Source organism: Talpa occidentalis, unplaced genomic scaffold (genome assembly GCF_014898055.3).
Source record: "Talpa occidentalis isolate TD23 unplaced genomic scaffold, MPIMG_talOcc4v2.1 talOcc4.14, whole genome shotgun sequence".
In the NCBI taxonomy this organism is placed as follows: domain Eukaryota; kingdom Metazoa; phylum Chordata; class Mammalia; order Eulipotyphla; family Talpidae; genus Talpa; species Talpa occidentalis.
This window is the reverse complement of record NW_023601433.1, coordinates 23,004,756-23,016,967: the sequence shown is the minus strand read 5'-3', so window position 1 is coordinate 23,016,967 and position 12,212 is coordinate 23,004,756.

The window sequence follows — 12,212 nt, the reverse complement described above, 5'->3', positions numbered from 1 at the left end:
AGCACAAGTTCGATCCCCAGTCAGGGAGGTGACCCACACGGCACAGCAGACCTCTCCTGACTTGCCTGCTGCTCCTCTCAGCAGTGTATTTCAGTCAATCTGCCTGTTTTGCTCCCCACTCTGTCTCTGGTGAGTTCTCTCACCCCTCCATACCTCTGGCCTGTACCCCAGTTCTTGTATGCATGAATAAATAAATCTGAAAAAATAAAATAAATACCTAAAATCGTAATATAAATTATGGGAATTAAGATGTTTTACAACAGGTAAATATGGAAATTCTTACAATTGGCATCATTTTCATAATGATAAAAATAGTAGAAATAAAAAGTGGGTGAGAGATCTTTAAAATGGTATCAGTGAGAAAAGTAACATTGTTTCTATATGTTGATATTGGTTAAATTACAAATAAATCATGTATAAAAAGCACAATTTTCAATAACATACTGATTTTAAATTTGAATTGAGGATATTTGAGGGTTAAATATTTATATTGTCAAAGATGGAAACATACATTCTAAATAAATATTAAGGGACATATTAGTCAACAACATTATGAGTTAACAAATGATTGAAGAGTTCAAAGTTAACTTTTCTGTTATACATTCTTTATCGCTAATTGACATTTCCTAAATGACAAACGTGTAATTGGTAGTTACTGAAGCACATACCCTCAAAGGACATGAAACCCAAGAGAACGCTGAGTGAGAAAACTTTCTCTTAAGATATAACTATTTCTAAAGTCAGCATAAATCCAAGCTTTGTACTTTATCAACTTATGAAGTTTAAAGGTTATGCTAATACAAAATGGATATTCATTTTTATAAAAGACTTCTGAAGAGGAAAATGTCAGACTGTGCTTCAATGATGAGGAATTGAAAAACTTTAAATTAATATTATTTTAGAAGTTTCTTAGTTTAAAATGAACATCAAACTATTGAATTTAGAGAACTATAGACATAATTTTCCTGTTCATCTGCTCACAAGGTGAAGTATGTTACACAAAATTCCATAGGGGGATATGTATCAAATCTCAATTTTTTTTTATAATGTATTACTTTTTCTTTCTGAAACACCATCTTATTACTGGAAAAAATTATATTTGTGCTAGAAAAGAGGAAGGAATATTTTATGTTGCTAATCAAAACCATATGTTCCAGAACAATGGGAGGTTATCTTTGCATGTCTGTAACTTAGAGACTAGAAAGGACATCGATGGTGGTTCTTTCTTCATTTTGCCCATGGCCACGTTATTTCTTATCTCTGCTTTATCATATTTTATTAACTCACATTTAAGTTATGCAAAACAAAATCTGGTGTTCATATCGCAACTCATATGTATGATTGTTCTGCAACCAACCAGTCTGAATGACTGATTAGTTACAAATGAGGCTACAACTTATTATTTAGAATAGGCACATAGCAAATATTTAGAATAGAATGAGTTTTTTGAGAAAACACATATAAATATATATAATATCTTTAAAATATCCAATAAACATAGGAGTGCAAGTTTCCTTTTGCATGAGTGTTTTTTAATTTTTCAGTTAGATATCTATTATTAGAATTACTGGCAGATCCATTTTCAATGATTGAGACACCTCCTTACTGCTTTCTATAAGGGTTAGACCAGTCTGCATTCCCACATGTGATGTAGGTGGGCTCCCTTTTTCACCACAGATGATGTGAAGATTTTTCTATGATTTAACAAATCTAATCTTCATCATGGGATTAAGGCACTGAGGTTTAAAGGGTATAAACAAGTTGATTAATATGCATAGAGTAAAGGATGAATTTATATCTCAGGCACAAGCTTTAGAACCATTACTTCTGCTTGTGGAACAGAAGTTTGTTCAAAATCATTGGTTCACAATCTTCCTCAGAAAAATAAATCAAATTTTTACAAAAAAAATATGAAGTTTCCTAGTTTATCAATCATGAAACAGATCTAAAATTTTCCAGATTTAAAGCAAATTTAAAATATGCATTTTCCCCAACCCATAAGTGTTTTTAATATATGATTTTTTTGAAATATGTTGGATTAACCATTTAAATGCAATTCCCATTATATCAAATAGTTTTCTTATATCTAGTTTGATATATGGACTGGATTTGTAAAGTTCCCCTAGGTAGACATTTAAATGCTTGTTATCTTGTTCTACAATTTAACACCACTTTCCACTGAAGGGAAACATATCTACAAGCAATGAATAGCATCAGGAAATTTAAAAAAATAAGTTACAGTTTTAGCTAAATAGAAGCTTTTAGCGATTCTGTTTTCAAATGATTTGCTGCTGGTTATAATGTATTTGCCTTCAAAGTTTCTCAACTTTGGTTTCTGATGTACATAAATAGAGCATACTAAAGCTGTAATGACTTTAAAAAAATCTTTTGTATCATTTTAATGAAATCTTGCTGGTATGCAAGTAATGATTAAAGTGCACACAAGTTTCTCTAAAAACACAGCTATTGTCAATGCCTTTCAAAGTAGAGACTGCCAGGAACGCAGCTGTAGTTTTAGAAGTCTGGTTTATTACTCTTTGCTGTGAGGCTGAATGCTTTCTATAGGAAACCACTGAACAACTCAGTGACAGAGACTTAGATACTGCTATTGTAGAATTTCAGGTTAGACTGTGTGATTTGGGAGAAGATCTAAGGAAGGAGGGGTTCCTTTGTGATTGGATGATGTCAGAAAGCAGCTGCTATTTAATGATTGGGTAAAAAATAAGTAGCTGTCACTTGTTTAGTAGAAGAGTAGGATAGTTGCTATTTTGTGGGTTGCATACTGACCTAGCTTTTGTTTGTGTTTAGACAAATATATGAAGTGTCCTTGTTTATCCCATTTTAACATGGTCTCAGATTTTTGTCTGAGGTTGTTATTCTAACGGATTGATATGTGTAATAGGAGAATCACACTGCTTATCTACAAGTCCCAGTCAGCTTCTGATTGGCAAGAATCACATTTTGTTTTCTTTTTCAGCATGTAAAATACAAGGATAAAGACTAGGGAAAATGTCTATGAGAATAGCTCTGGATACTGTTAAAAATTTAAAGTATTAATATTTAATTATTGTCTAAAGAAATCAGCAATTACCTGCTCATTCTTCAAATGAGAATCCTTTTCAAAAATTATACCTGAGATAAATTAGCAAGAGAGAATTGCCATTTGAATTAGATTTTCCAAGCAACAAAGAAGAAATCAAAGTAAAACCAATTATGTACTTTCATTATACAAAAGGAGGAAACAATGTTTTGCTGTTACCCTCTGCTTTCCCCTCCAGAACTATTCTTTATCAATATCCACCCTGTTCTATGTCTCCAGGACATAAGCTGGACTGGGGCTGTTTTCCTGGCAATATCTCTCAGTGGGCAGCTGCAGTGAAAGATCAGAAAGGTCAGGGCATTTATTTAACCATCCTTTTCTTCATGACCTTCATGTGTCCTGGACCAAATAACCAGGTGCTTGTGGACTACCTTCCTCTTTTCCTGATTTCCTATATACATTCCCACCTCTGGCTCCTTTTGGCATGGTGTGTAATAATGCCTACTTTTACCAATTCCAGGGTTCTACACTATTCTTTGTGGTTTTCCTAAACTTCTTGTTCCTATGTATCTACTTTGTTCATTAAAATGTTGTCAAAGTATTCTATTTTAGGGTTTTGTGCAGATTAATATACAAAATATTCTTTTCCATTAAAAAAAAGTTTGTGCATGGATTTGAATGCATTGGCTAATGTAAGTATACTTCTCAATAGATCCTAACAGCATTTTCAACGGAGTGAAAGATGCATGTGCCAGCTAAGTTGATATTTTGAACCAATTTATTATTGAAAATGCCTATTTTTTATATTATATACTAGCATGAATAGACGTATGCATTCTCACCTTTATCTGGAATAATAATGGAAATACATTAAACATTTCACCAATCATTCTATTTTATCTAGGTATCATGAATAACATGCACAGCGGTTTGCCTGGGGGAGTTCTGGTTTGTACCTTGTCCTTTGCCACCTCCAGTTTAACATTTGTCATTTTTTTTCTTCATTTTTTAAAGACAACTTCATTTATACTTGTATTTAAACAAGCTGGGAGGATTTGCTACACCTTCATTTGTTCTTTCAGTTTCTAATGTGGCATTCTCTATTATAAGAGGTATGTGCAATAAAAAGACTCTCATGATAATACATCACTGAACCTGAAGCCAGGGAGTCTACACCTGTCTTTCTTTTATTGACCTTCCCAGAAACACAATAGATCGCATCTCTTTGCATGGGCCAACTGCAGGGTGCTCACTGATAAAATAATGTGTACAAAAATACAAATTTGTAGGGAGAGTTAGCTATTCTCAGCAGTAGACTGGGATTGTAGAGATTTGATACTGTTTGCTCCCAGATTTGTGGGATTTGTGCCGAGACTTGTCTCATGGCTGGGAGGAGAAAAGAACAGCCTAGTCTCTAGTTGGGATCGGGCAGCACTGGGAAACCAAGAAAATGATAGGCAAGTGCATGTGAAATTTACACAAGAAATGAAAATAGAGCATCATTAGTAGAACACGCAGAGGACAGTCCAAAGATCTGCAGTACTGGTTTTGCCTTTTATGGATAAGGTAAATCAGAACCCTTTTAGTATAATTATTTAATTATGCTACTTTTTGAGCAACAATCATTCTCGTCAGAAAAAGCAGAAAAAAAAAATGAAAGAAATAATGAAAATGAATGGAACACCTAAGTGCAGATTTGTGTTTACTTCAAATATTTTTCATGAATTTGTAATTAGAAACAAAATATTTGAGAAAATTATCATTCACTCTGGGGCTTCACTGATAATACTGACAAGATGAAAACCAAGTGACACTAAACTAATTAAGAAATGTCAAAATTATAGCAAAATTTATTTTGAGAAATTATGCCCAAAGGTGATGATTTCACATATGCCACTGTTAAAGGTATATCTCTTATTCTGTAGACCATGCCTTTTCATTTAAATCTAATAAATGTTCCTCTACATGACTATTATTCATTTTCCCAGTTTCCTTTCACATGTCTATAAAGTAAAGCAATAATTGTTAATATAGTCTCTTTATCATCAAAATACTTAGACAAATAGTGAAATAATTTCAGTTTTATATCAATATTAACAGACTTTGGTATGAAAATAATTTTAATAATTCTTTGAATATTTTACCTGATTTAATAAATCTAAGCAAAGTTTTTGAAAATTCATTTCTCAAAATTAAAAATCATTACTATGAATATACCCTATATTCAGTTAATATTTTAATATTATAAATTATTGCTTGGAAGCAATGATAGAAATATAAATTTCAATGTAGCATAGCATTGTGGTATAGCAAAAATTCCAACAATGTCAGTCTTTATCAAATAAATAAACCTGCAAAGTAGAAATATGTATGGTTAATTTATAAGCCCCCTTAAACCATGTTCTACACAAAAGTGCATTGCTCCTTTATACAATTAAAAAATTGAAGCGATAGTTCTCAAAAATGTATATGCATACAAATTAAATGTACACATGAATATACATATATAATTTATAAATGGCACACATATAAATTATAAGCATGAATATATATGTATTCTCACATACATTAAACATTTATAGATATTAAAGTGCAAAAGCTGATGCTGACAACAACACAAGCAAGGTGTATCTGGGTGGCACCTGCAGCTGAAAAAGTACTACAAAAGTTGAATAAAGTATTTTAAAAATCACTGAAATTATTTATAAAACAACAAAGGTTGTCAGAATGTGAGGGTCAAAATCCTAGAGGGAAGGGTAAGCCACTTGATAAGGTTGCATTCCCACTGCTTTTTTGCTTTTGAGCCTTTAGCTAATTCTAGAGGCAGGACATAGGGCCAAACTTGTATTTACAGCACTTTCTGGGCTAAAATAACAATCACTATAAGTTATGATTGTCAAAGCACCAAGAAAGCAGGATAATATCCTAAGAGAAAAGAAAACCACAGAAAATTGACCCAAACATTCTGAGTACAGTATTGGTTCAAGACAAGTTTCAACTCAGATTTTAGAAAGCTGAAAAAATAATGTGTTTATTGTTTAAACAGCAGTCAGCTATGAGAACATGCCCACAAACTACCAAATATATTCACAAATGCTTATTTCAATCATGAAGTTATCCAGAAACAAGAAATGTGGTGTAAGGGCAATTTCTCAAAAATGCAACCAGGGAAATAGCTGACTATTTGTGGCTGCAGGTTATAACCTAGTAGGGTGGAGGCAGGAAGCAGATCTACTATTTAAGGAACAAGATACTACTCCAGAAACCATATAATTTGGAGAAGAGTTGGAGATGAAGCAGATCAAAGGGTAAGAGATTGTTCAATGTGATAGCCTGGTGTAGCCTGATAGATACCAAATTGTTCAGAGCAAAGTGAGTATCTGTGTGAAACTGAAAACCAAAGAGGGTACAGAATGGGGGACTGTGGGAAAGTCAGTGGAATATGCTGACTAAGAAAGAACTAATGTCAAACATGTGGTGCTTCGCTGGGGGCTGTTCCACATGGGCAGAGCCAGAAGTTAGAAAAGTGTGTCGTAGCTCTTGCACACTAGATCCCCATGCATCTGTCTCCTGACCATGCAGAATTGAGAGTTTGACTTCTGTGCTTCTGGTTTCCTAACTAATGCACTGTTCTCTTCTCATGAACTTCTCAGAACCATAAACAGAAACATTCTAGAATACATAGTTTCCTAACCTACTCAAGCTGGTAATGCAACTCAGCAGAACCTTCTGGATGCTCAATTTCACCTTCAGACCACAGGGTTTCTCTTCTTAACTCCATGCACTGTATCCAACAGTCTCAGAGCTCTGAGATGTTAGAATTTAATTTTTTAAAAAAGCGAATGTCGAGAGGACCAAATGGCCAAAAATCATGAGTAAGATAATTCGAGTCCAGAACTAATGTAAATATTGGCATTATTAGACACAGAATTAAAAATGAGTATGATCTAGATATTAAAAAAAGACAAAAAGAGAATTTGAAGAAAGAAAACATAAATCAAATGGGAATCTTACAACTAAATATTACAATAATAAATTATGAACTTAATAGACTTTAAAAATAGATAAGAGTAGACAAAGAATTAGGGTATTACGTTAGATCAAAATATTCTGGATTAATACACTAAAATGGATTTAGAGTACAGAGTAGTGTTTACAGACATATAGTTCTTGGTGACAAGATTTAATGAACTTTCAGAAGGAAAGGGAATCTCCTATATGTAGTTGATATTTTAACATCTCGTTAATTGACAGATCAAGCAGACAAAAGAAAACTCTATAAGGATGTGCAAGATTTAAACAATCATCAGTAAGCTTGAAATTGCTGGAGACATATATATGATATGATACTCAACATTCTTCTCAGTTCAAATCAATGAGTAAAAAACAGTAGTCTGTTATTTCAATGATTTGGATTCATACAGAATATGAGCCTTTTCAGTAATACTAATAAAATAAAAAGCAAAAGAAAAAAAAACAAACATATTAGAAATTAATCATGCCAACTCTGTAAAGCAAGTGAGTAAAAGTATTAGAATTTGGAATATCTTGAAATTATATTAATAAAATGTAACTGACTAATATTTGTGGAGCACAGATTAAAATACTAAAAAAGAAGTGTTTAAAAAAGAAAGGTTGAAATTCAGTGCTCTAAAACTGTCTGACAAGGTGAGAAAAGGTATTTAAAGGCAAAAATTTATAAGGAAGATATGTTTGTTTATTTATCCTTTTCTCAAAGTAAAGTTAACCTACTCTGACTTTTAATCAGTCTAACATGTGCAATGCTGTGACTTTTTAAATTCTGTGCAATTCTTTGAATACTGCACACTTTATCCAGCTAAGAGTTGGTGCCAAATTACTCCCTCCATTCTATTTTACAGTTAAGTTCAGGGCCACATGACCATTTTGTCAATAGTCTAATAGAGTGATAATTAATTGGACAGTTGACAACATTTTTTTAAAGATTTATTTATTTATGCATACAAGAGCTGGGGCAAAAGCCAGAGATGTGGGGGGTGAGAGGATTCATCAGAGACAGAGCGGGGAGCAGAACAGACAGACTGACTGAAACACACTGCTGAGGGGAGCAGTGGGTGAGACAGGAGAGGTCTGCTTAGCCATGAGGGTTGCTCCCTGGCAGGGCGGGGATCGAACTCGTTCTGCAGAGGCTCTGGATTGCTTCATAGCGCTGTGCTTAACCCCAGGGAGGGGTTAAACAGGGAGGTCCCAGTTGATAACATTCTTATTAAAATAATTTAATTCTGTAATAGACTGGTTTGTCAAATATATAAAAAAGATCCATGATTTCATGAAGATATATAAAATATAGGTTATTATCACAAATTTATTATTAAAAATTGATTTTTAAAAAGGGTAAAGAACATTTATTCTTTTTTGTCTTTATTAGTGCAATTCAGGATAGCCATGTAATTGATTAGGGATATTTATCTTATAGAAGAATTATAGATACTAAATATAGAAAGAAATAACAGTATTTGAGTATCACCATTTCACATTACAAGGTGAAATCATTAATTTAGGTTATAAAAATCAATGGGTTATTCAAGCCATTTAAAAAGTAATAATAATGGGTCATAGATTTGTGTATCTAGCACATTTATCATTTGCACCCAATGTTCAACTTAGCAAAATCATCATATGTCTTTAACAAAAGAAATATCACAGGCCTGGGCCTCCCTGGTGGTGCAGCAGGTTGAGCACAGCTCTGTGAAGCTGTGCGCAGCCTCTGCAGTGCCGGTTTGATTCTGGGCCGGCCAGAGAGATACCCACATGGCGCAGACCTCTCCTGTCTCGCCCGCTGCTCCCCTTAGCAGTGTTTTCAGTCCTCTGTCTGTTCTCCTCGCTCTGTCACTGGTGAATTCTCTTACCCTCCCACATGTCTGGCCTGTACCCCAGCTCTTGTATAAATAAATAAATCTTAAAAAAAAAATAAAAGAAATACCACATGCCTAAAAAACTCAGACACCATTCAGTGTTCATTTTTTTTTTTTTTTTTTTTTTTTTGTTGATTTTTGTGTATGGTGTGAGGTAGTGGTCAAGCTTCATTCTTTTGCATGTAGCGACCCAGTTTTCCCAGCACCATTTATTTTTTTTTTTTTTTTTTTTTTTTTAAATATTAAATTTTATTTTTATATTCCCCCATACAATTGCAAACGCCCCATTCTGACCCCAATCCTTCCCCTCCCGCCCCCCACCCCCCAAAAGTGTCTCTGGTTCATAGTTTTTTGTTGATTTTGATTTTCACTTTCTTATATTCATTTTCCTGGTCCTTATTTAAGTTTTCTAGATTCCTGCTATGAGTGAGACCATCCGGTATTTATCTTTTTCTTTTTGGCTTATTTCGCTGAGCATGATCCCTTCCAGTGCCATCCATGTTGCTGCAAATTGCATGTGTTTATCTTTTTTGAATGCTGAGTAATATTCCATGGTATATATGTACCACATCTTCTTGATCCAGTCATCTATTTTGGGCATTTGGGTTGTTTCCAAAGCTTAGCTATTGTAAACAGTGCTGCTATAAACATAGGAGTGCAGGTGCTCTTTGGAATTGATGTTTCTGTGTCCTTTGGGTAAATACCTAGGAGTGGAATTGCTGGATCATATGGAAGCTCTATGTTTAGTAGGTCCAGAAATCTCCACACAGCTCTCCATAGTGGTTGGACCAGTTTGCACTCCCACCAACAGTGCACAAGAGTTCCTTTTTCTCCACATCCTCGCCAACATTTGTTGTTGCTAGTTTTTTTAATATGTGCCATTCTCACTGGTGTGAGATGGTATCTCATGGTAGTTTTGATTTGCATTTCCCTGATGACAAGTGATGTTGAACATTTTTTCATATGTCTGTTGGCCATTTGCATTTCCTCTTCAGAGAAGTTTCTTTTTAGCTCTTCTGCCCATTTTTTGACTGGATTATTTTCTTTGTTGTTGCTGAGTCTCATCAGCTCTTTGCAGATTTTTGTGATTAGTCCTTTATAATTAGTGTTGGGTGCAAAAATGTTCTCCCAGTTGGTGGGGTTTCTCTTTGTTTTTGTTATTGTCTCTTTTGCTGTGCAGAAGCTCTTTAATTTGATGTAGTCCCAGCTGTTTATCTTTCTCTTCACTATCACTGCTTTGGGTGATGTGTCTGTAAAGATGTCTTTGATGTGCAAATCCCGTAGTGTTTCGCCTATATTTCCTTCTATGTATTTTATGGTTTCAGGTCTTATGTCTAGTTCTTTAATCCATTTGAGTTGATTTTGTGTATGGTGTGAGGTAGTGGTCAAGCTTCATTCTTTTGCATGTAGCGACCCAGTTTTCCCAGCACCATTTATTGAACAAACTTTCTTTGCTCCAATGCATAGTCTTTGCTCCTTTGTCAAAGATTAGTTGACCATAAATCTGTGGGTTTATTTCTGGATTTTCTATTCGATTCCATTGGTCTGTATGTCTGTTCTTGTTCCAATACCATGCAGTTTTGATGATTATGGCTTTGTAGTATAGTTTGAAGTCTGGGAGTGTGATGCCTCCATTTCCTTCTTTTTTTTTCAGTAGAGCTTTGGCTATTCGGGGTTTTTGGTGATTCCATATGAATTTCATCAATAATTGTTCTATTTCTTTGAAGAATGCCATTGAGATTTTGATTGGAATAGCATTGAATCTGTATATTGCTTTTGGTAGGATGGCCATTTTAATAATGTTTATTCTTCCAATCCATGAGCAGGGGATGTCTTTCCATTTCTTTGTGTCTTCTTCTATTTCTTTTAACAGTGTTTTATAGTTTTCTTTGTATAGGTCCTTTACCTCTTTTGTTAGATTTATTCCCAAATATTTGATTTTTTTTGTTTCGATAATAAAAGGGTGGTTTTTTTGATTTCTTCTTCTTCAGATTTATTGTTTGTGTATAGGAAGGCTACTGACTTTTGCGTGTTGATTTTGTATCCTGCCACTTTACTGAATTGATTGATGAGTTGAATTAGTTTTTCTGTGGAGATTTTGGGGTTCTCTATGTATATTATCATATCATCTGCAAATAGTGATAGTTTGACTTCTTCTTTTCCTATTTGGATTCCTTGGATGTCTTTCTCTTGTCTTATTGCTCTGGCTAGGACTTCCAGTATTATATTGAAAAGCAGTGGTGAGAGTGGACATCCTTGTCTTGTTCCAGATCTTAATGGAATTGCTTTCAGCTTTTCACCATTGAGAATGATACTGGCTGTTGGCTTGTCATAGATGGCCTTTATGATGTTGAGGTATGTTCCTTGTATCCCAAGAATTTCAAGGGCTTTTATCATGAATGGGTGTTGCACTTTGTCGAAAGCTTTCTCAGCATCTATTGATATTATCATATGGTTTTTATATTCTTTTTGTTGATGTGTTGGATAACGATGATTGATTTTCGGATGTTAAACCATCCTTGTGCCCCTGGAATGAATCCAACTTGGTCGTGGTGAATTATCTTATGGATACATTGTTGGATTCTGATAGCTAAAATTTTATTGAGGATTTTTGCATCAGTGTTCATTAGGGAGATTGGCCTATAGTTTTCCTTTTTTGTGTTGTCCTTATTCGGTTTTGGTATTAGTGTAATATTGGCTTCATAGAACGTGTTTGGTATTGTCCCTTCCTTCTCAATTTTTTGGAAGAGTTTGTGAAGGATAGGCACTAATTCGTCTCTGAATGTTTGGTAGAATTCATTTGTAAATCCATCAGGTCCTGGGCTTTTGTTTTTGGGAGGTTTTTAATTACCATTTCAATTTCGCTGCTTGTAATTGGTCTGTTTAGGTGTTCTATTTCTTCTTTATCTAGCTTTGGGTGATTGTAGAGTTGTAGGAATTTGTCCATCTCCTCTAGATTGTTGAACTTGTTTCCGTATAACTGTTCATAGTAGTTACTGATTATTCTTTTGATTTCTGCTGTGTCCGTTGTGATTTCTCCTCTTTCATTTATGACCCTGTTTTATTTGTGCTTTCTCCCTTTTTTCCTTTGTGAGCCTGGCTAGGGTTTGTCTATTTTATTTATTTTTTCAAAGAACCAGCTCTTGGTTTCATTGATCTTTTGGAGTGTTTTTAGTTTCAATTTCATTTATTTCTGCTTTGGTTTTTATTATTTCTTTTCTTCTACTGGTTTGGGGTTTTTTTGTTGTTCTTTTTCTAGATCTTTGAGCTTCGAGATT